General features: G+C 40.4%; 1 long non-coding RNA gene across 1 annotated transcript; it reads left to right on the forward strand.

Annotated features, from left to right (window-relative positions):
* The first annotated feature begins 2,109 nt into the window (after positions 1-2,109).
* LOC123465425 lies at positions 2,110-23,284 on the forward strand. Its single transcript, XR_006640661.1, has 3 exons — positions 2,110-2,149; positions 6,834-6,867; positions 23,206-23,284. It is a non-coding gene; the product is annotated as an uncharacterized LOC123465425 (long non-coding RNA).
* Positions 23,285-25,737: the final 2,453 nt, after the last annotated feature.

Raw genomic sequence — 25,737 nt, forward strand, 5'->3', positions numbered from 1 at the left:
CAAGATGTCATCCAGAGCTGCTTCAGTCATCCAAAATCTTGATTGGGACTGAAGAAGTCACTTCCAAGGTGGCTTACTCACATGGCTGTTTGGCAGAAGGTCTCAGTTCCTCACCATGTGGGCATCTGCATACATCTCTGAGTATCCTCATGATATGGCATCTGGCTTCTCCCAGAGTGGGTGGTCCAAGAGAGACGGGCTGAAGCCACACTATATTTTATAGCCTAGCCTCAGCACACTCTCACTTCCACTCTATTCATTGGAAGCAAGTCTCTTAAGTACAACCCACACTCAGGGGGGAAAAGAATTAACCTCCACCACTTGGAGAGAGTATTATCAAAGAATTTGTAGACGTATTTTAAAAACACCACAACAGTATTATCTTCACACTTATTTTTTCAGGTATGTGCACTATTAATTCCAGCTCCTTCTGTTCAAAACTGTACACACTCAAACATACACTCACACACAAAGAAACTTAAGAAAGTACACAGAATTGAAGTTAACTTTGATGCAGATCATTGGAATTCATTGATTATTCAAAACACATATTATATTTATTGGGAGAACAATAGCTATTCACCTTTACTTTGAACTGACTTTTAATTGGTAACATTACTTTTTATTATTCAAAGTATTCTGTTTGTCTAAGACTGTTTGGAGAAGGCAATGGCACCCCACTCCAGTACTCTTGCCTGGAAAATCCCATGGACGGAGGAGCCTGGTAGGCTGCAGTCCATGGGGTCGCTAAGAGTTGGGCACGACTGAGTGACTTCACTTTCACTTTTCACTTTCATGCATTGGAGAAGGAAATGGCAACCCACTCCAGTGTTCTTGCCTGGAGAATCCCAGGGACGGGGGAGCCTGGTGGACTGCCGTCTGTGGGGTCGCACAGAGTTGGACACGACTGAAGCGACTTAGCAGCAGCAGCAGCAAGACTGTTTAGTCATGTATGTGCGTGACTGATGGCCTTCCTCAATGGCTCGGAGGTAAAGAATCAGCCTGCAATGCAGGGGACACAGGTTCAATCCTTGAATTGGGACGATCCCCTGGAGAAGGGCATGGCAACCCACTCCAGTATTCTTGCCTGGAGAATCCCATGGACAGAGGAGCCTGGTGGGCTACAGTCCATAGAGTTGCACCGAGTTGGACACAACCGAAGTGACTTAGCACGCACACACATGCATAACTGACATACACCATCCCATTATTCCTATGGACATATTCTACATGAAGACTTGCTTTAGTATCATTATCCAGAAACAGTTACTAAAATCCACTTGTGGAACTTTGCTAGATGGCATACAAAGCACGTTAGTATTTAAGTGGCAAGAGATTAATGACAGGAAGACTAATGAACAAACATTGAGCCAACACATATGTTAAAGAATTAACTGAACAAATAAATGTTCTTGAGTGCTTACTATATGGCAGGCACTGTAAACTAGTACAATACAGCATAGTAAGTCCTATAACAGAGGGATGTATAGGGCGCTTCAGGAGCTTGACAGAGAACGCCTGTTTATCTGGGCAGATATAAAGGAAGGCTCTCTGAAGGAGGTGACACAAGCTGAATGAGTCCTAAAGGATGAGAAGTTTTCAAAAGGGACACTTGAGTTACAAGGGAGATAGTGAAGGCAGAGGAACTGTGTATTGTTCAGTACTTCTGGAGCAGAGAATATATGTAGAATGGTGACCATAGATGAGGCTGATTAGGTAGGCAGTCACCCCAAATTTTAAGGTATATTTGATGCCTGTCTGGTAGTCCCTGAAGGATTTAAAAAGAGTGTTGACAGCAGGGAATGAAAGACCTATTAAGGGACTTCCTTGGTGGTCCAGTGGGTAAGATGCCGAGCTTCTAATGCAGGAGGTCCAGGTTCAATTCCTGATCAGGGAATGAGATCCCACATGCTGTAACAAAAAAAATCCCATATGCCACAACAAAGATGGAAGATCCTGAGGCTGCAACTAAGACCCAGCACAGCCAAATAAATAAAGTATTTTTTTTTAAAAAAGACCTATTAAGATATGTTAATTACAATTTTATAAGTAGCCTGTGAAGGATACCAACAAATAGTAATTTTCTTTTTCTCTCTGAAAATTCATCTGCAGGTCCTGGAGTCTCCTTTATTCACGACTCACCCATTAGGTAAGTATCTAAGAAAGCTAATAAAGGAATGTGTTATTTTAAATTAATATTTAAATAATTACACAAGAGTGCTGCTTGAATCCTCTACTCTTGTAGTTTTACTTGTCTGTAGTAAAACTCTCACCTTTTGCAACCTCTCAGGACTAAGCTAAAATTGTAAAGTAGGCATTCTTCCAGTTCCTTCTCTGATCTCACTTTAGTCCTGGGCTCTCCTCATAGGCAATACTTTGACTCCCCTTTCACATAGCATTACTACTTCTAGGATCTGGATCTGTTCTTTTCCCCTGTCCCCACTCAAAAATGCATTACTTGTACCATTTGAGGTTATTGGTTTTCAAATGATGATAAGTAGTTTACCATATAGTATTAATGATGTAATCTGTTACCCCCTAAGGATATTTGCATTTTCATCCAAAGTAAATCAATCTCTCATGATCTAAATTAAAGGCCAGTGGAGAAGTTTTCTTTTGGCCTGGGACCTTTCATCTCTCAAACATTGGTGGCCACCCATTCTGCTGATGTCCTGTTCCCCTCAAACTTGAATAATAGTTCATGCATATAAAATACTTCCTGATGGAACATACATACCTAATACTATCATCTTTTATAAACCCTCAACAAACCAAATTAGGTTCAGGATAATTTTTATAAATCCCAAACTTGGATGAATTGGTTAGGTAAAGGGAAGTAGTGTATGGTGGTAAATGGTGTTGATGTTCAGACCAGGCTTCTTAGAAAAGGATTTTGAGGTAGGAGTAATTGCAGTCAGTTTGATTTATGGAGGGCTCAAGGGATACAAGGATGCTGAAGGAAGAAACTGACTAGCTCAGTATCAAGGTAGTTTCAAGAAATAAAGGTGAGAGAATGTGTGCATTATAGAGTGTTAATTCCTGCCTGCCTCTTCTTCCTGTCCCCACTATCATCCTAGACTACAGAACTACAGAATCACTTCAGTCTTTTCAACAGCAAATGTTCTGGATAGCCCTTTATTATAAAAATCAGCTAAGATGAAGAGCTATGCACATGACCCAGAGCTGCTATCTCATTCCTCACAAATACACAAGTTAAGACACCTTTATCTGAGCCTAGGACAATTCCAAGCCAGAACACAATGGAGAAGGCAATGGCAACCCCACTCCAGTACTCTTGCCTGGCAAATCCCATGGACAGAGGAGCCTGGTAGGCTGCAGTCCATGGGGTCTCGAAGAGTCGGACATGACTGAGCGACTTCACTTTCACTTTTCACTTTCATGCATTGGAGAAGGAAATGGCAACCCACTCCAGTATTCTTGCCTGGAGAATCCCAGGGATGGGGGAGCCTGGTGGGCTGCCGTCTGTGGGGTCGCACAGAGTCGGACACGACTGAGGCAACTTAGCAGCAGCAGCAGCAGGACAATTCCAAGCCAGAACACAAGAAAACACAGCTAGAATACCATCTGGTATGGCTCTGCCCATTGCACCCATGCCACACCTCTTTACCTTACAGGAAAGAACACAGGTTCAAGGCCTCTGGCTTAGTCCTCTTGATCTGTTGCAGCTCCTTGCTCCCTGAGACTCAAGTGTGGGTGCATTATGTCTATTCCATCACATACCTCATCTCTCTTCTCTTCCTCCACCTCCTTAGTTCTCTGTTTTTTCTAATGCTAACATAAAGACATACACAGTAAACTTCAGTTCAGTTCAGTTCAGTCGCTCAGTCGTGTCTGACTCTTTGCGACCCCATGAATTGCAGCACGCCAGGCCTCCCTGTCCACCACCAACTCCCGGAGTCCACCCAACCCATGTCCATCGAGTCGTTGATGCCATCTAACCATCTCAGCCTCTGTCATCCCCTTCTCCTCCTGCCCTCAATCTTTCCCAACATCAGGGGCTTTTCAAATGAGTCAGCTCCTCGCATCAGGTGGCCAAAGTACTGGAGTTTCAGCTTCAACATCAGTCCTTCCAATGAACACCCAGGACTGATCTCCTTTAGGACGGACTGGTTGGATCTCCTTGCAGCCCAAGGGACTCTCAAGAGTCTTCTCCAACGCCACAGTTCAAAAGCATCAATTCTTCGGCACTCAGCTTTCTTTATAGTCCAACTCTCACATCCATACATGACCACTGGAAAAACCATAGCCTTGACTAGACGGGCCTTTTTTGGCAAAGTAATATCTCTGCTTTTGAATATGCTGTCTAGGTTGGTCATTACTTTCCCTCCAAGGAGCAAGTGTCTTTTAATTTCATGGCTGCAGCCACCATCTGCAGTCATTTGGAGCCCCCAAAAATAAAGTCTGCCATTGTTTCCACTGTTTTCCCCATCTATTTGCCATGAAGTGATGGGACTGGATGCCATGATCTTAGTTTTCTGAATGTTGAGGTTTAACCCAATTTTTTCACTCTCCTCTTTCACTTTCATCAAGAGGCTCTTTAGTTCTTCTTCACTTTCTGCCATAAGGGTGGTGTCGTCTGCATATCTGAGGTTATTGATATTTCTCCCGGCAATCTTGATTCCATCTTGTGCTTCATCCAGCCCAGCATTTTGCATGATGTACTCTGAATATAAGTTAAATAAGCAGGGTGACAATATACAGCCTTGATATATTCCTCTTCCTATTTGGAACCAGTCTGCTGTTCCATGTCCAGGTCTAACTGTTGCTTCCTGACCTGCATACAGGTTTCTCAAGAGGCAGTCAGGTGAGCTTAATAAAATAGAATTAGGAACCAAAAAAATCAGGACAAGAGGATGCCAATGTGATAAGATAGTGATGGGGGGTAAACAGTAGTAATAATTCAACAGATTTGGTGATAGAATGGACCACACGTATGTATGATCAGGAGGTATCAGGCATCATCCCAAGCTAGGGGCCTGAGGTACCAATAGAGGCTCACCAATTACAATTAGATTAAAACTTAGATATTCAGAAGGATTAGGCAGACGGACTAAAATGTAGTCTTGTTACATTAATCTTCAAGGGGTGGTTGGCCAGTTATTTTCTGGACTAAAGTAAGGTTGTATGGCGGAAAAGGTTAGGAACAGAAAGGTTATGTTTATAGTTTTATAACATGGAAAATTAAACTGTGAAAAACTGGGCCTTATGTTTGGGGCTTCTAAACTAAGTGTCATTAATATCACTGCCCTCTTTAAGAAGTAGAGTTGGCAGTACAAACGAACCTAAACCTTTGACACTTTAGTAGTATCAACCTATCAGGGAAAAACACTGAAGACTAGAGAAAAGTAGATGTAATATCATGGCACTCCTAGAATTGTGGTGGAACTTTCCCACATAACAATGAGTTTATTTGCATGTTTCTGCTCAGTTGACTCCAATGAGAAACTGATAATTCGCGGCAAACTGCAGATTTGTATCCAATATTACAACTAGTTGCTAGTGGTCTTATATAAGGTTTTTTAAATCTATATGGTTAGTTTTGTTCTTAGGTCTTTGCTGTTTCCTTTTATCTTAAAGTATGCCTTTGGGACAGAAAGTCTGGAGACAGGTAGAAACATACATAGGACTCCACTTGCTGCCTATGGTATGAGGTTAGGGAGAGCAGGAAAAAAAGAATCTGGGTGCGTTAGATTGCAGAGGATCTACAAAGAGGAAATTGTGCTGGAGATGGCCTGAGAAACTGGGTCTCAGAAAAATTAGTGAAGCCAAAGGATAGGAACTATGTCACTGATGGTGAGCATTCATGTTCTAGGTTCCATATTGCAAAAAGGTATTAATCCTAGGATGGGCTATTGCTGCCTAACCCTAGCTGAGACCTTTTCCTACTAGTGTTAAAGTTGTCATTTCACAGTCTGACTGTATGTCTCAATATTGGATTGTTAGGCCTTGGTAGAAAAAAGTAAATTTGATAACATAAGGGCAGGCCAAGTAAAAATGAAAATAGAGCACCATGTTTCCTTTAAGAGGGTCAAGAGGTTATGGCAAGGGGTCCATGGAGGCAGTAAAATATGAAAGTAAATCAGACTTAGGCTTTGTTTTTTTTTTTTTAACTTTGTGTTATCCTATAATCTACATGATTTTGTTGTTCTCTTGCTACAATTTAATAAAATATAATTTTGGTTCCATGTAGTAGATCAGAATAAATAATCCTGATTAGAGCATAGAAGAGAATATTGTGATACCTAGAAAGGGGCTCCATCTAATTTGGCTTTGCATGTCATCCGAAACCCATTATTTTAATGTCCTTGTCAGTAATCATACATAGATCTTCTACTGCAGGGTGAGGAGAGGAGATTAGGAATTTTGAGGGGGTGAGTAGAAAGTGAATTATCAGAAAGCTCTGATCAGGCAGGTCAAGTGGAAAGAACTAGCCCATCCCTTGTCTTTCCAACCCCATGCTCTTCTCAACTCACTACAGAACAAACATGGCTAAGGTGGGTCAAGAGTGGCAACATCAAGTGTTAGTTTATACAGCACCTATTATTCTACTGTTTATGCCGCAATTATTCTGCGTAATAATTCTTCTGGGTAATAGAGCATGTCCTATGCCCAGGGGCCAATATCTAAATAAGAGGATAAATGGGGAGATTAGATAAAAAAATAAAGCTTATTCTTCTTTGTGAATTGCTGGGGAGAAAACAAAACTCCCAAGCACAAAACAGGTAATCTGATTCAATGATTAGGAATTTGGAGGAAAGTTACATAAATGATTAACCATGAGTAATAAAATCAATCTCTTTTTACTTTTTCAGACAAGACTACCATCCAAATCGCTGTCAAGAGAAAGTATGTATGATGAAATTCACTATAGAGCAATTAAGGATATTTTCCGATATGTTATTAGAGAAAAATCTGTGAATCAGACTACCAGCAAAATCATCTATTGATTTTAGTCCGTTTTCCTCTTTGCCTTTTTCTCTTCCTTGACTTTCACTCTCTGTTAATCTTGAATTTTGCCAAGGTCCGAAATTATTGTTCAAAGAGTTATTGCTATGTGGGGTACAAAGTTACTGTTACCGCCATTTTGCCCCGGGTCCTCAGGAGGGTAGATTGGGGGAGCTTTGGGAGGTTTAATCATCACAAAGAAAACATCCAATACCACACACTCACTCCATAATGGGAAGGCATTACAGGAAATGCCTTTGCAGACCCTTGCAGATCTGGCTGAAGGGCTGAGCACCCTGCCCCTCAGGTAAGTGAACCAAGATGCCTAGATCTATCTTGTAATTCTCCTGGGAGTAAGAAGAATCTTAGGATGGCTACTCCATCAGAAGAAGGGGGTCTCAAGAGAGCTGCAACTTGGACCAGGTGAAGAGCATAAGGTAAGTCTGATAAGCCCCAACTTTGGGGCTAGAAGAAACATGAACTAGAAAGGGGTTCAGGGGAGTAGCACATTCACATACTTTTTCACACGTACGTGAGAGTTTCATAGACCGTCCAACAAACACAAAGGCTGAGACATACTGGCACCAGGAAGATATTTCTTGGTTTACTAGTATAGTGAAAATGAGCTAAAAATCAGATTCTACTTATCACATTTCACTTCATTAAAAACTTGACAAATGTCCCAATTTTATATGTCAAAGTTGGACATGCTTCTCAGCTACCCTAAGAGTAATAATGTAGATCTACTTACTGTACATTATCTCTGGTAACAAGAAAATAATATGTATTGAAATGCTTAGCTCATATGTATTGGAACAGATTTCAATCAATTTAGACCAAGAAGGTGAGTAGCTTATTTATTAATGTTTAAATGTGATTCTTAGAAGTGTCTGATTTAGGTCATGTTTATGTAAAACAAGTGTTTTTCAACCGTATGCTGTCATTTCAAATTATTAATATGTTCTTCAAACTCAGTAGCCATTTTCTGGTCTGCACGGTAGGTGAAAAAAAGTGCTTTACAAGAACTAGATAGTAGTAATGTTTGCATAACACTGTGAATGTGCTTAATGCTGCTCAACTGTACAATTTAAAACGGTCAATTTTATGTTATGTGCATTTTATCACAATAAAACATACATTAAGAGATTTGGGAAGGATTCTAATAACACGACTTTTCCTGGAGGTGTCCTCCAAACCTTCTCTAACTGGTCAGGAGAGAATATGCTACATTCAGCAAGGTGTTAACTTTTCTCTGAATGTTGGCCTAACCTTGAACAATCTGAGGCTAACTTCAGAGATAATTGTGAATTAACAACCACATGATAGGGAATCCGGTGCCCAAATGCCAGGATATCAAACAATGCACAGCTAAAATGCCAGGCATCCAGCCTTTGCTGCCACTGGCTTGTAGCCACAGCGTTGAGAAACAGTTCCTGTGGAAGGTACACATGCTTGGTCTGGCTGTCTTGAGGATAGTAACAACTTTAAAAAGAATGCTATTTTATTATAGGCAAAAGGATTTTTATGACCCCCAAATATATCTGCAATAAGTAAACGTACACAAACAGTTATAGAGTCTGGCAGGTGCACTTGTCATCTGCCCCTGGTCCCCTGTCTAAGCTGTAACAATAAACACAATTAAACATGAGGAAATGGCTGTTCAAGTCCAGGCCCTGGGTTTCTACTTCAGCACTTACTGAAAGAGACCCCAGCTTCCCTCAAGTGCTCCACCTTCTGGCTGTTTGAGCCAAGTTCGGGCTCAGCCTTTTTTCCTTCTGAAATTAATGTATTTGTTTCTTGAGCTGACCTCTGCCTCCCAATCTAAGACAGTTTGCACTGATAATCTTTTATTGGACCTAAGCCTGTTCATTTCCCTTAAATCATCAGTGCTAATTGTTGCCCATTGATTAAACGTAAACAAGTAGCTGTGGTGATTTGCATATGCAAATCAACACAGTCAATTGACCGAGAAAGGCAGCAACAGACCAGCCAGGGAGCCCACAGGCTGACCTCTCCACAGTGAGGCTTTATTTTTCACCCTCATCTCCTAGCTAAACAGATGCCTAAAAGGAGACTCTGTCCACAAAGGCACATACATGTTTGAACTGCAGATTTGTTTCATGAAATAGTTTGTTAGAGGCAATCTGGTTTTTTAGGTATCGCTTGGATCATAACATAGTCTTACCTCTTGCTAGAGAATTTGTTTTCTATGAGCTTGGCTATCTTTTCTAACCAAGAAGCCATTTACCCTCAGTAATAAACTATTATATAGTTCCAAGGGATTTTTTTGTTTTGTTTTGTTTTTCTGCTTTATTTTTCAATGGGTGTACTACTTTATTAACATTTAAATTTCACCAACAGTGAGCTCAAGTATATGCTAGGCATACGTTCAGATTTTTGAAATAAAGATAAAATGGACAGACAGCTTTAAGGGTGCTACACTGCACAATAAATATTCAACAATTAGGCAATCTAGGGGATGATACAAGTCTACATTTAGGAGCACAAGTATAGCGTCCAAGAGATTTTGAATCAAAGGAAATCTCATTCAAAAAATAGATCACAGCCATAGAGAATAAACCAACTTGAAATTAATCTGGTGTTCTAAATAGATTTCCTATGTTCTCCTTATACACCATGGCTGGATTCTAACTATGCATTGTTTGATATAAGGAATTAAAAGTTAGTTGCTGTCCCTAAAACGAGTAATTTATCCATGATTTCCCTTCTATCCCCACTCACCTCCCTTCCAGGTAACTTCTGAAGAACTGAACAGTAGAATTCAAAATGTCATGACCTGGGTCGTGGCTGCAGTGACCAGTGTATTATACCCAGCCATCACAAAATATGAAGAAAGATTGCAAAATATTACATGCCCAATGCCTGATAACTCCACCCTCTCTTCTGATAGTGCGAGTTGCTGCAGCTCATGCTGTGAGACATTTCTGTATGAAACAAGTAAGATGGTTCAGGCGGAGCCCTGTACAGAGGCAGCTGACAGGTCAATAGAGCAGCCAGTGGCCCCATCAAAATCATCTCTTGCCCGTAAAGAAAGAACAGATGTAGAAACAACATATCACAGGAAAGAACACTTGGAAGACAAACCTAAAGCCCCCAAACCTGAATATAATGAGATATCTGAATCCGCCAACCTTAAAACCTGTAAATCCGATAGTCACCTTGTTGTACGGATTGAAACAGGCACTAGGAAATGTAAAGATGAAACAGATAGCCTAGAATGCCCACTGTCTTCAGATGAAAAAGCAAAAGCTATCAATGAGATGCAGGAGTTAAATAATGTTTATGTTAACTTTAAACATCATCTAAAAGAGGAAGCTGAGTTGATTTTAAGAAACGTTTTTCAGGAAATGGTGTCTGAACTAACCCAGACCATCCCCACCCTTTCCTCTGTTACGACCGAACCTTTGCCTGCCCAAACTGACACTGACAAAGGAGACTTGCTCTCCAATGTTGATATTTCCTCAGCAGCTGCTGAAATTATGGAAAATGTGCTTGGGAAGTTACAGTCTGCAGTTAAGAAAACATGTACTGAGGAATTTTCACCAGGAAATGTATCAGTTCACTTTAAATCAGATTAAGTCAGTGGAGAACATTTTATTTCTCCAAAAGAAAAAACTTCAGAAGTTTCACTGCCTTATGCTTTGGAGAACATGAATGATGTTGCAGAGGACATGGTTCGTGTGATTTTAGAAAAGCTGACGGTCCTTGCATCTGCTAAGCAAAGTGAATTGGCTCATCTTAAAATCACTACTGACCCAGCTTATCAGCAACACAGAGAAGACCCAACGTATACGTTCCTTCAAAGAGCCAGCAAACGGAAATCCAGTGCTAAGACCGATGCTCCCAGTTTGATTGCAAAGAAGAAATACAAAATTTAGTCTCAACTATTTGTTCCAAGTCCTCTCTGGTTGGTTATATAAAGGAAGCAGTCAGCACTATACTAGGTTATATACAAGTTGGACTTCATAATGAAAGGCTAGTTGCAACTGAAGAAACAGTGATCATCCTACAGCTACTTGATGCTCTCTTGGCTCAGCTGCATCAGAAACCAGTGAAAACAGATGTCCGAAAGAGCAGACACTCCAGAATAAGCAGTCCCTCTGGCACTGAAGAAAGGAACAGACTCACCAGGACTGGAGTAGCTAGTGCTCCTAGGTATGGGAGCCTGTTTCCACCTGTTAATGTTCCTGGTGTGGCCCTTTATTCTGAAGACAAAAATGAAGAAAGAGACAGAATTGTAGAAAATGTATTGATTTCATCTGTCAAAGACGAAAAAGCAAAATTACAAGAACAGGTTCCTGACTACTGGTTAACTGGAGAAAACAATGATTTTAAACGCAGAAGAAATATGAACTTACCTACAAAGCCTGCTTATGGACGCAAAGGAGCATTTCACGATCAGGGATTAAATACTGACTTTCCAGCTTTTAATAAGGACCCTTTAAAGGACAAGCCAAGTTGGAATAAAGACATTTTGCTTTTCAGTCAAGATGAAACATATCAAATACAAAAAGCCTCAGAAGATACATGATTAGGAGTATTTTAGCAAAGATGCTCAAAGATCTATCTTCTGGGCCATCTGATCGCTCAGATTATGAAGATGGTAGAGAGGCTTCACTTCTTACCTCAAGAGAACCACAGGATCCATCACATCAAGAATGGATGGACCAGATGTCCTCTGTGTCAGAAATCCATACGGTATCTCAAGATACTGTAGATGCTATATTAAAAATACTTCACGTAACTTCTTGTCATATTATCGAACATTCTTCATCAGTACATCAAACTCCTCTAGATAATGCTGATGTACCAAACAAAGAGTTATTACAAATATGGTTTGACAGTAAAAGGAAGATGAAAATTTTATCTGCACTTAGCGTGGACCCTACAAAACTTTCCTGGGTAGAATCTGGAACAAGTGGCTCAACATCAGAATCTGTAGATAACCTTAATGATAAAACCATTAGCACAATTTTTAAGAAGTTGAACTCATTTATTTGTCCAAAATTACAAACCTGCTTCAAACCAGAAAGCCATGCTGCCCATTCAAAGCCTGCTCCTGACAAGAAATCTTCATTTCGATCTCACCTTAGTACTTTCACAACTAAAGTGGTAAAAATTGTTTTGGGTGCTATCCAGAAAGAACTACGACACAATAAGAAAAATCTAAATGTTAGGAAGAATAGCCCTCCCAAGAACTTTAGAGATACAGGATTTTTTGCTGACGCCGAAAATGAATTAGACTCTGTTGTCACAAAGCTAAATAATGACATTATGACAAGTTCATTAGCTACTTGCATTTGTGAGGTGTTAAGTGGAAACACAGATAAAAGTAATATTTTACTCCCTTCAGATAAGCTAAGGTCTAAAATCTCACATGGGACTGATGGCATTGATCAACAAAAACTTTTGCCTTCTCATTGCCCTCGCATGCAGAAGGAAGTTCACCAATGTACTAGATTTCAAGTGTTAGGTAGAATTGGAGATGCCTTGTATGGTATGTTATGCAAGCTCACTGGAGACCACCCACATGCTCCCCTATCTGATGAGCAAAATACAGAGGGGATCAATAAGAATTTGAGAACAACCAGTACACTGCAGTCCAGTATTAAGCTCATTTCTCGTACAATTCTAGAAGGTATTGTTTGAAAACTATGTGGTGTTGAGACAGATGGCATTTTCAAAAATTCAGAATTTAAAGCTATCTCAGAGCGTATTGACACTGACAGCCTGTCATTTGCTTTGCTTCTTGAGGAAATGAGCAGATGCTATGACATAATCTCAAGCATAGCATCCAATGTGACCTGGCCAGGTAGCCAAGAGATAACTAACAAGGGGAAAACTACAGGTAGCCAAGAGATAACTAACAAGGGGAAAACTACTGCCCCCAAAATAGGAACCAGAAAAGAAAAGCATCTGAATAAACTGAAAACCTTGGCCTCGGACATCTTTGAAATGGTTTTTGCTAAGTTGGAAGGGTTTGCCAATAGAAATTTGGAAAATCTTGGTGCTATAATCTGTGGATATAAAAAGAACAAGACATACTGTGAAAGTGAAAATACCAACATTTGTGGTAACACACATGAAAAACGATTGCAGTCGACTTTATACAGGCATGCAAAGAAAGTGTCAAGTACTATTTTGAAAGCTCTTCAAACTGAATTAAACATGAACTTGCCAGATTTGGAAACATCTATAAGTAAGCCACTACAAGAGAAACAAATACTTAAGAGTTTAGTCAATTTCATTTTAGATGCAGTGTCTCCAGATATGTTTAACGAACCTGAACCAGAAGAGAGAGGCATTGAAAATTACAGATATAGGCCAATCTATGGAAATTTTCTTCCTGGAGGAGCTGACCCAGATTCATATCTAGAAGATCCTGCAGATACAGAGAAAGAAAGTGCTGTGGAGGAAAGACCAGCAGAAGATGAAACTAAATCCGATTCTCTTAAGCAACAGGAACTAGAAAAAAACACTAAAAACTTTTGAAGTGGAACTCAAAGAGCCAAAAAAGTCCCCAGTTGTGCCCATTGTAAGAAATACTTTGAATGAAATTTTTCACAATGATTTAATTGGTCAGTTAAAGGTGTTTACTCTTCCCCAGTCCCATTTATGTGACATTCCTCATGCTGAAGATGAACCATTTGCTCAAACATCTGTTCAGTCCCTGGAGAAAACAGTGGGCCCTTTAGTATCTGAAGCAGATGTAACCATTGTTGCAGATGATGTCATTAGAACCATATTTCAAAAACTTTATTCTGCTGCCATGACAGATAGAAATGAAAGTGAAAATAGGTATAATACTATCACCTTTCCAGCAGATATCTCTTTTCCTAAACATACCTGTGGAGGAAAGTCCCCTGTTTATTCTACCATACTGGACAGAAATCCATGCACACTTCAGTCCACTATCAATATTGGTAAACTGACCAAAATAAATGTAGTTGAAGATATTATACAGTCAATATTAACAAATTTAGAAGCATTTGCTACTTCCACAGTAAAGGCTCTCTTTTGTCCTCACATCATTTTCACAGTTCCTGTGGCTTTACCTTCACAGCAGGATGAGATTGCTTTACAACAACCATGGTTATCCACCAAAGATTCATATTCTGAAGACCAATTTTCTTGTTGCTCAATGGATCACAGTAAATCCGGAAAGACCGCCTCGATATGTCAACTGAGTGCCTCTAAATTAAATATGTATGCAACAGAAGTGGCTAGACAAATTTTACAAGGAATCAAACATAAATTAGATCAAGACATAAGAAGTCCATTCTTAACTCAGAGTGTTGTGGCCTTTGAAAGTATTCCAAGTCAGGTTGTTAGCACAGTGCTAGATACTGTGTCTACTAAAGGCAAATATGAAAAAAATGTATTTGACAGAGAGACTGATCCAGTTGCACCAGAAGATATTATTGAAAAGCTATTCAATAAAAGTGATTATCGTAAAAGAACTTCAATTTCAAGTACTAGATACCATTGAAGGTATCTTAATTGATATCTGTGAGGAAACAATAGATGAGAATAATCTCCCACTTGCTGTATCCACTCTTAAATGTAATGTAAGTGGGAGACATTTAGAAACAAACTCTGAAAGGGACCCTAGGTATACAAATAAGGCTATTCTTACACTTTTAGTTCCTAAGGAGCGCGTTGCTATGATTTCCAATGATATGGTGGATATTGTTCTTTAAAATCTCACTTCTGCTATCATGGTTCGCATCAGTGCAAATGATTCCATTTCTCCAAGATTGTCTACAGCATTTTCTGATGCATTTTCCAAAGCAGAGCATCAACAATCTCCCATTAAAGACTCAGTGAATGGAAGGGCAGAGCGTCAACAACCTCTTGTTACAGACTAAGTGAATGAAAGGGCAAAGCGTAAGCAACCTCCTGTTATAGATTCAGTGAATGAAAGGAAAAGGGAGAGATTTCCTCTTGCAAGAAAGGTAAGAGATATTCAGCTGAAATCAGCTCTTTCTGATGATAATCAGACAACTGTACTTAAGAAACAAGATGCTAAGAAACCTACTCCTGATCCATGTAAGGAAAATGCTTACTGTTACTTTATTACTAAAACTATTTTGAATAGATTAAAATCTTTGCCAGAAAAATCTTTGGCCACAGAAAGAATTAGATTTGATGCTTATTCTTGATCCTGAGACTAGAGGAAAAACCAGATGTTGGCTCAGAATTTACAAATGTAAACAAAATGACATGTGTTTCCTGAACCAACCAAACGCCATTAGATGTGACTGTCCCAAAATAAAAGCTGGAACCATTCTCAATCAAGAAGTCACAAATTACACATTAGCTAATTACAGAGAAAACCATAGACCCTGCAATTCATATATCACAAGCTAGTCTTAAGGCATATGCTGACCTAATCACCAATACCATTTGATGCTTATAAAAAATGACATAGACCTAGAAATTTAAAAGATGTATACATATCAAAACAATACTTCATTTCAAGGAAAACTCATTGCAAGGTGAAACTGTCAACAACACCTTAAAGAGTTTATGTAATAAATATCTTTGAAGGCAAGCGGCTTTTACTCAAAGCAGGACCCTGATCTACCAGCGCATTTAGTGCAGGCAGCTGTGACTGGCACATTACCACGGGCGGCTACCCCACGTCCAAGGTCAGGGGCAGAAGCCAGGAGGACCCCATGCCCGAGAGGAGGCAGCCAAGAGGAGTTACCCCACGTCCGAGGTCACGGGAAGCAGTCAAGAGTGCCAGGCTGCGACGTCGCTAGGAATGGCCGAGAGGAGCTGCCCCACACTCCGAGTTTAGGGGCAGTGGCCGAGAGGAGCTACCCCCACGCCCGAGGCCAGGGGTGGCGGCCAGGACGAGTAACCCCCACCTCCAAGGAGCAGTGGCTGCGAGGGCGCAGGACAGCCTAGAGGAGCTACTCCCGTTCAAGGTCAGAAGGGGCGCTGGTGGTGAGGAGATACCCCCTCGTCCAAGGTAAGGAGCAGTGGCTGCGCTTTGCTGGAGCAGCCATGAAGAGATACCCCATGTCCAAGGTAAGAGAAACCCAAGTAAGACAGTAGGTGTTGCAAGAGGGCATCAGAGGGCAGACAAACTGAAACCATACTCACAGAAAACTAGTCACACTAATCACCACTAGGACCACAGCCTTGTCTAACTCAGTGAAACTAAGCCATGCCCGTGAGGCCACCCAAGATAGGCAGGTCATGGTGGGGAGGTCTGACAGAATGTGGTCCACTGGAGAAGGGAATGGCAAACCACTTCAGTATTCTTGCCTCGAGAACCCCATGAACAGTATGAAAAGGCAAAGTGATAGGATACTGAAAGAGGAACTCCCCAGGTCAGTAGGTGCCCAATATGCTACCGGAGATCAGTGGAGAAATAACTCCAGAAGAATGAAGGGATGGAGCCAAAGCAAAAACAATACCCAGTTGTGGATGTGACTGGTGAGAGAAGCAAGGTCTGATGCTGAAAAGAGCAATATTGCATTGGAACCTGGAATGTCAGGTCTGTGAACCAAGGCAAACAAGAGATGACAAGAGTGAATGTCAACATTATAGGAATCAGCAAACTCAAATGGACTGGAATGGGTGAATTTAACTCAGATGACCATTATCTACTATTGCGGGCAGGAATCCCTCAGAAGAAATGGGGTAGCCATCATGGTCAACAAAGAGTTCAAAATGCAGTACTTGGATGCAATCTCAAACACGACAGAATGATCTCTGTTCGTTTCCAAGGCAGACCATTCAATATCACAGTAATCCAAGTTTATGCCCCAACCAGTATTGCTGAAGAAGTTGAAGTTGAATGGTTCTATGAAGACCTACAAGACCTTTTAGAACTAACACCCAAAAAGATGTCCTTTTCATTATAGGGGACTGGAATGAAAAAGTAGGAAGTCAAGAAACACCTGGAGTAACAGGCAAATTTGGCCTTGGAATAGGGAATGAAGCAGGGCAAAAACTAATAGAGTTTTGCCAAGAAATGCACTGATCATAGCAAACAGCCTCTTCCAACAACACAAGAGAAGATCTACACATGGACATTACCAGATGGTCAACACCAAAATCAGGTTGATTATATTCTTTGCAGCCAAAGATGGAGAAGCTCTATACAGTCAACAAAAACAAGACCAGGAGCAGACTGTGGTTCAGATCATGAACTCCTTATTGCCAAATTCAGACTGAAATTGAAGAAAGTGGGGAAAACCACTAGACCATTCAGGTATGACCTAAATCAAATCCCTTATGATTATACAGTGGAAGTGAGAAATAGATTTAAGGGACTAGATCTGATAGATAGAGTGCCTGATGAACTATGGATTGAGGTTCGTGACATTGTACAGGAGATAGGGATCAAGACCATCCCCATGGAAAAGAAATGCAAAAAAGCAAAATGGCTGTCTGAGGAGGCCTTACAAATAGCTGTGAAAAGAAGAGAAGTGAAAAGCAAAGGAGAAAAGGAAAGATATAAACATCTGAATGCAGAGTTCCAAAGAATAGCAAGAAGAGATAAGAAAGCCTTCCTCAGCAATCAATGAAATGAAATAGAGGAAAACAACAGAATGAGAAAGACTAGATTTCTGTTCAAGAAAATTAGAGATACCAAGGGAACATTTCATGCAAAGATGGGCTCGATAAAGGACAGAAATGGTATGGACCTAACAGAAGCAGAAGATATTAAGAAGAGGTGGCAAGAATACACAGAAGAACTGTACAAAAAAGATCTTCATGACCCAGATAATCATGATGGGTGATCAGTGACCTAGAGCCAGACATCCTGGAATGTGAAGTCAAGTGGGCCTTAGAAAGCATCACTACGAACAAAGCTAGTGGAGGTGATGGAATTCCAGTTGAGTTATTTCAAATCCTGAAAGATGATGCTGTGAAAGTGCTGCACTCAATATGCCAGCAAATTTGGAAAACTCAGCAGTGGCCACAGGACTGGAAAAGGTCAGTTTTCATTCCAATCCCAAAGAAAGGCAATGGCAAAGAATGCTCAAACTACCACAAAATTGCACTCATCTCACACGTTACTAAAGTAATGCTCAAAATTCTCCAAGCCAGGCTTCAGCAATACGTGAATCGTGAACTTCCAGATGTTCAAGCTGGTTTTAGAAAAGGCAGAGGAACCAGAGACCAAATTGTCAACATCTGCTGGATCATCGAAAGAGCAAGAGAGTTCCAGAAAAACATCTATTTCTGCTTTATTGACTATGCCAAAGCCTTTGACTGTGGATCACAATAAACTGTGGAAAATCCTGAAAGAGATGGGAATACCAGACCACCAGACCTGCCTCTTGAGAAATTTGTATGCAGGTCAGGAAGCAACAGTTAGAACTGGACATGGAACAACAGACTGGTTCCAAATAGGAAAAGGAGTTCATCAAGGCTGTATATTGTCACCCTGCTTATTTAACTTCTATGCAGAGTACATCATGAGTAATGCTGGGCTGGAAGAAGCACAAGCTGGAATCAAGATTGCCGGGAGAAATATCAATAACCTCAGATATGGAGATGACACCAGCCTTATGGCAGAAAGTGAAGAGGAACTAAAAAGCCTCTTGATGAAGGTGAAAGAGGAGAGTGAAAAAGTTGGCTTAAAACTCAACATTCAGAAAATGAAGATCATGGCATCTGGTCCCATCACTTCATGGGAAATAGATGGGGAAACAGTAGAAACAGTGTCAGATTTTATCTTTTTGGTCTCCAAAATCACTCAAGATGGTGACTGCAGTCATGAAATTAAAAGATGCTTACTTCTTGGAAGGAAAGTTATGACCAACCTAGATAGCATATTCAAAAGCAGAGACATTACCTTGCCAACAAAGGTCCGTCTAGTCAAGGCTATGATTTTTCCAGTGGTCATGTATGGATGTGAGAGTTGGACTGTGAAGAAAGCTGAGGTCCGAAGAATTGATACTTTTGAACTGTGGTGTTGGAGAAGACTCTTGAGAGTCCCTTGGACTGCAAGGAGATCCAACCAGTCCATTCTGAAGGAGATCAGCCCTGGAAGGAATGATGCTAAAGCTGAAACTCCAGTACTTTGGCCACCTCATGCAAAGAGTTGACTCATTGGAAAAGATTCTGATGCTGGGAGGGATTGGGGGCAGGAGGAGAGGGGTACGACAGAGGATGAAATGGCTAGATGGCATCACTGACTCGATGGACGTGAGTCTGAGTGAACTGCGGGAGTTGGTTATGGACAGGGAGGCCTGGCGTGCTGCGATTCATGGGGTCACAAAGAGTCAGACACGACTGAGTGACTGAACTGAACTGAACTGAGCTGTACAAAATGAAATAGTGCCAGGTCAAAGAAAAATGGAAGACAACACCAAACTGTCTCTCTTTTCAAAATACTCATGTGAAAACCAAAAAACACCAGAATTGGAAAACCAGAGAAGGACATTGGAAGAAATATTTAGAAATGGAGAATCTGGACAGGAAAAAACAAATTCTTTGTTAAGTGTAGTTAAGGAAATTTTAAAGAAGGCATTTCAAAAGGTATTGGAAAACACAGAACATTGTTCTCTGTTGGGAGGCACAGTGCAAAATAGCCTTGAAGAGAAAGTCCTTTGGAAAATGGTGAAGGGCCAGAAGTACCCAGGCATTGTGTATTGATAGCTGAAAAACATTTCCTGCCTTTGGCTATGCTTGGCACCAAGATTTAACAATTAAACATTAAAGATGTTGCTTGAGGAAAATGGGTCATGGGATAAGCACATGGGTCGTTAAGAATGTGCTGGTCCTTGAATATCTTTTACTGATTATATCTTAACCTTGTATGTGCTCTGCTGGATGTTGCTCTAAGCTCTTTGTGTCCTTGCTTCTATAAAAAGGCTTGACTGCAGAAATAAAATTGTCAGTCTTGCAGACTGTCCGAGTGTTTTCCTTTCAGGTTCGCCGTTTCCAAGTCCCGGGAAGAAAATTCCCACAGTTCTCCATTCAATGAACTTCCCCACTTTACATCTGATTCTAAAATTAAACATCAGCACGAAAAAAACCTTACAGTCACATAGTAGTGTTGCAAATGACATAGTTGAAAGTGTTACACAAAATGTTCTCAGTAATTATGACCTTGTTATATCAAACAGTGAGACCAGAGGAGAAATGGAAGCCTCTGGCAGTGAGGGATTACTGATGAATCCATCATGCTTTAGAGAACTGAAACAAGCAGAAAAAAGCAAGTGTTCCCCCTAAGCCTGTGATACCACAAGTTTATCCTTACACAGGCATTGGAAGTGCCAGTTCATTGGAAAACACCTTATTGCAATTTTCTCCATTGTGACTGGGTAAACACCTTGGTTCAAAAGGTTCTCAAAAAGATCACAGATTTGCTTTGTTGAATCTAGAAGAGAATTCATCCCCTAAAGGTCAATCTGATGAAATTCTGAGGCCATGTAATTCTAAAGCTAGCCCCAAGGGCAGCCCTAGGCAAGTGTTAAGACAAATTTTAAAACAAATCAAAAGTTAACTCTTTGTCTAAATTTGGAACAAACCACAGCTCAGACCTAGTGGAGCTAAAGCCCAAAGCAAAACCAAGTTAGGTCCTAGAGAAAAGACCCTAAAAGGTAGCTGGTCCAAGACTTCCATTGGGCTCCCACACCTACTGTCAATAGGGGAGGCCAAAAGTCCCTCACTGAGAGCAAAACTCCCCACTGCAGAGCTAAAATGTATGCCAGGGATATACTACGTAATATTCTGCAAACAACTGTGAATGAATTTGAAGAGGTGAGGCAAACAGAGCAGTGGCAAATGTAAACACTTTACTTTCTGATCAAATTGAGAGAGCAAGTGGAATAGTGAGTGCAGTTTTGCAAGGACTACATGCTATGAAGAATAATTTGGCCAATCCAATAAAAGGCTCACATTCAGATGATCTCAAACTTCCACGGGGGGTATTTTAGTACAACCTCTGCTGCAAATCCAGAAGCCCATTTCTCCTTGGAGAATGTTTCTTCACAACTAGACAAACTCTTTCCCAAAGAAGATATTTTTAAACAAATGTTTGACAAATGGCAAACAGAATCAAGCAACATGGATAACGAAAAATATAAGCTACCAATGATAGCCGAGGCTGTTTTGAATGAAATTTCAACAAAAGCAAAAGAATTAAAACTCCATTTCACTTTTAGGTTTGTCACTTCTTGAGCCATGTGAAAGCAGTCACCATCATTTTAAAAGAGCTGCTTCTAGAGTTGAGGATTCTCAAGCACAAATTAATATATTTGGCCAGGAAATCATTAAAAAACTATTTGAAAAATTAGAGTTGTGCTTCTTGACTCAGATGTTCACAACGGATAGTAAAGAAACAGTACAAAGCAAGAAAGAAACTGCTGCTAGAAGAAAATGTGGTTCCTCATGAACAATCTTAACGATGTACCAACTTACAACACAAAGTTGAAAGACAAAACACTGGGGATCGCTGGCCACCAAATCACTCAAGAGATCTTGGAAGGGGTTCTGAACACCTTAGAGTCATTTGCAGACCTACAGTTTAAACATGTCTCTACATATGCTTTTTCTGAAATTGTGAGAACACCTATTGAAAACTTTTTTGCTGTGCAACAGAAACCACCAATGAAAACAACATTTCCCAAGTTACAAACACTGACTACGTTTCCTGATGAATCTAAACCAAGTAGTATGATTTCCCAGGAAAAGATAAACAACGCCTTCAACAGCTTTATTTTTTTCCATTCAGAATTGCTTACTTATGCTGTTAATACTGTTACTGACATGCTTAGTATAATTAAGAACAAACTAGACAAAAATGCACAAGGAACCATCTTCAACTAGCATATTTGAAGAAAACATTGTAGCAAGTCAGATCATCAGCACACTGATAAACCAGTGCACTTATTTCTATGAGTTGATGATCAAAAGCCATGCAAAGGAAAATCTGCTCCAAGGAGCTAAAAATGTCTACAGTGTTAATTGCTCCCGATTTACAACTGGACCAGAAATGTCCACTTCAAAGTCAAAGGGAATTAGCTGCTGGGATGATCCTCCACAAGTCTCCAGCTTGTTGTCTTATTCAGAGGAAGATATGAAAATAAAGGACAAGACTTCCTTAGATGTACCTTCATATGTCAGATACTCTACCGGAGATTCAACTAAAACCATAGAGCCAATGGAAGGGCTCGAATCCGAGTTTAAACCATCATCTCCTAGAAGTGAAGCCCAAGCCTTCAGCCATTTTGATCAAGCTGTGAAAGGAGACTACTCTCTCCCAGAAGGCACTGTCTTACAAATTTCATCTCAGAAATCCAGTGACTCTGCACAGGCAGCACTAGAGCACCCCATGTCTTTCAAAGAAGCGGAAGAGGGTGAAAATCAAAGAGTGCTTCACTATGAGCCCCTCAAACCAGTTGTTAACTCAGATTTTGTTTTGCACAAAGGATATTCCTTTAAGGCAGCATTTATCTGAAAATCTGGTTTGCAGTGTTACAGAGGGATCTAGGATTGATAACTCAAATTAACTTAAAAGTTCTGTGGCATCATCAAAAGGCTACAGAAATGGGAAAAGTTATTTGTTTAACTGTAATGGTCTCTTCCTTAATCTGGCTTTAACATTGCAAAATGGAAAGTAACATTTGACTAGGGAGGTGAGGAGAATGAAAATTTACTCTTTGAAGCTTCCTTTGGAAAATATGTTCCAAGGATTAGGGTGTTGGAGGGGTGAGGAGTGAACATTCAAAGTCCGTCACAATTTTGCCATTATTCATCAGTTTTAAAAATCCCGGTCAGCCAACACTTTGTCTTTTCCATGAAAATTTCTTTATTTAGATTGGTGTATTAGTTCCCTAGTAAGAAGTTCAGAAAAACATGTTATCGTGTCTAAATCTGTTAAAAGACTTGCAAAGCAAATGATGAAAACAGTGTACTTAAAGTATGCATTTTGCATTTCTTGATGAGTAAAATGTAAACTTTGAAGCAAAAGGAGGAACCTTAGGGTCTCTTCTTTGAACTGGACTGTTAATCTTGAATGCAAAAAAGAATTATCGAAAAGAGGAAATATTGCTTGTGATTTTCATTTATTTTTTCTTTTAAACATATGACTAATATATAAGTAAAAGGCACTTAAAGATAAGTAATTTTACTAAATTGAAATAGAAACCATGTGAAAGTTGCCTTACTATTCAATACAGTAGAACCACAGCAAAAATGACTGAGTTGATTGTTTTTTAACATTCACTGTCTCTTTAATTCCAGACTTCTAGTAGAAATTCATTTCAGAGCTTAATAAAGCCCGACATCACCAAAGTGGAGCTTTTAAAAGATGTTCAAAGCAGAGGGAGGAGCTAAGATGGTGGAGGAGTAGGATGGGGAGAACACTTTCTCCCCCACAAATTCATCAAAAGAACATTTAAACGCTGAGTAAATTCCACAAAACAACTTCTGAATGCCGGCAGAGGACATCAGGCACCCAGAAACCAACCCAAGTCTTCGAAAGGAGGTAGGAAAAAAATAAAAGACAAAAAAAGAGACAAAAGAGGGACGGAGTTCCATCCCGGGAAGGGAGTCTTAAAAAGAGAGAAGTTTCCAAACACCAGGAAACCTTCTCACTGTCGAATCTGTGCCGAGCCTTGGAAGCACAGAGGGCAACATAACAGGGAGGAAAAATAAATAAACAATTAAAACCCGCACATTGCGAGCCCTATGGGAACTCCCCAGTGGAGAAGCAGCGCAGACGCCTGCATCCTCCATTAGCAAGCGGGGGCTGGGCAGGGAGGGCAAGGTCTGGCGGCATTGCAAGGATCTGGCCTAAATACCCTGAGCGCTATCTGAGCGAAATAATTGGGCTAGCAAACCAGAATGTGGGATATCTACCACGCGAAAAGCCAGCCCTAACCTAAGACACCGCCAGGCCCACGCACGGAACAAAGGACTGAACAGAGATAGCCGGTGGCAGACCATCCCCCTCCGGTGATAGGCAGCCAGAGCCGGAAGGGGACAATCGCAGCCCCAGAGAGATATTATCTATAAAACTGTAAGCAGGCTTCTTTGCTAACTAAAACTTCTTGGGGGTCTGGATGGTCAACATCTGCCTGAGAAGGTGCACCGGTGCACACCTAGATAACCGAGTGGTGGGGAGGCGGTAAGTCGCAGCAATCGCGCGCGCCAAAACACCTCATCACCTGAGCTACTCGGATCTGGGAAGGGCACAAAACACAGGCCCAACCGAGAGTCTGCGCCTCTGAGGACTACCCGAATGCCTGAACCTGAGCAGCTTGGACCTGGGAAGTGCAGGCAGCCCAGGGCCAGCCACGGATGGTTCCTGGCAGAGCAACCTAGAGCCTGAACAGCGTGGGCAGGGAGGCTACACGTGCCATGAACGGGGGGCAGACCCAGTGTGGCTGAGGCACTGCGAGCACACACCAGTGTTATTTGCTTGCAGCATCACTCCCTACCTCCCCTCAGAACAAGTGAGCCTAAAAAAAAAAAAAAAAAAAGTGTCCTCCACCATCCCCTTTGTGTCAGGGTGGAAACCAGACGCTGAAGAGACCAGCAAACAGAAGAAGCTATAACAGAGGGAACTGCTTTGGAAGCTACAGGCAATAGATTAAAACCCTGTGGTTACTACCAACTACATAGGAAGGGGCCTATAGATCTTGAGAAATATAAGTCGGACCAAGGAACTAGCCAAAAATGAACTGAACCCACAATACTCACAACAAAACCGGAGAAAGTCCTAGATATATTTTTACTATTTTTAAAATCATTCTTTCTTTCTTTTTTTTTATTATTATTTTTTAATTTTTTTTAAAAATTTTTAAGTCCTCTATTATTCCTTTAATTTTCACTTTTATAACTGATTACTTTGCAAAAAAAAAAAGACCCTATTTTTTTAAAGCAAACTTCATATATATATATATTTTTTATAATTTTTTAGACCTTGTTTTTTTTTTTCCTTCTTTTCTTTAACATTGTATTTTTGAAATTCCAAACTCTACTCTAGATTTTTAATTTTAGCTTTTTGGTATTGTTATCAATTTTGTACCTATAATTTTGTTTTGTTTTTTTTTTTATAATTTCTGTGACCCTTTTTTATTTTTTCTTTTTCTTTTTCTCTGTGTCTTTCTCTTCTTCTTTTAAATAACATTGTATATCTGAAATTCCAAACTCTACTCTAGATTTTTAACTTTTGCTTTTGGTATTAGTTATCAATTTTGTACCTATATTTTCTTTATAATTTTCACAACCTTGTTTGTTTTTGTTCGTTTTTTTCTCCCTTTCTTTTCCTTCTTCTTTTTTTTAACATCGTATTTTTGAAATTCCAAACTCTACTCTAGATTTTTAATTTTTGCTTTTTATGTATTTGTTACCAATTTTGTACCTTTAAGAACCCAATCTTCAGTACCCATTTTTCACTAGGGAGCGAGATTACTGGCTTGACCTCTCTCTCTCCCTTTGGACTCTCCTTTTTCTCAACCAGGTCGCCTGTGTCTCCTCCCTAACCCCTCTCTACTCTACCCAACTCTGTGAATTCTGTGTGTTCCAGACGGTGGAGAACACTTAAGGAACAGATTACTGGCTGGATCTGTCTCCCTCCTTTTCATTCCCCACTTTTATCCTCCTGGCCACCTCTGTCACCTTCCTCCTTCTTCTCTTCTCTGTATAACTCCGTGAACAACTCTGAGCGGTCCAGTTGTGGAGTGCACATAAGGAAGAGAATACTGAATAGCCCACTCTCTCCTCTATTGATTCCACCTCATCTCATTCGGGTCACCTTTAACTCCCTCC

The sequence above is a fragment of the Bubalus bubalis genome, chromosome X (genome assembly GCF_019923935.1).
Source record: "Bubalus bubalis isolate 160015118507 breed Murrah chromosome X, NDDB_SH_1, whole genome shotgun sequence".
Taxonomy (NCBI): Eukaryota; Metazoa; Chordata; class Mammalia; order Artiodactyla; family Bovidae; genus Bubalus; species Bubalus bubalis.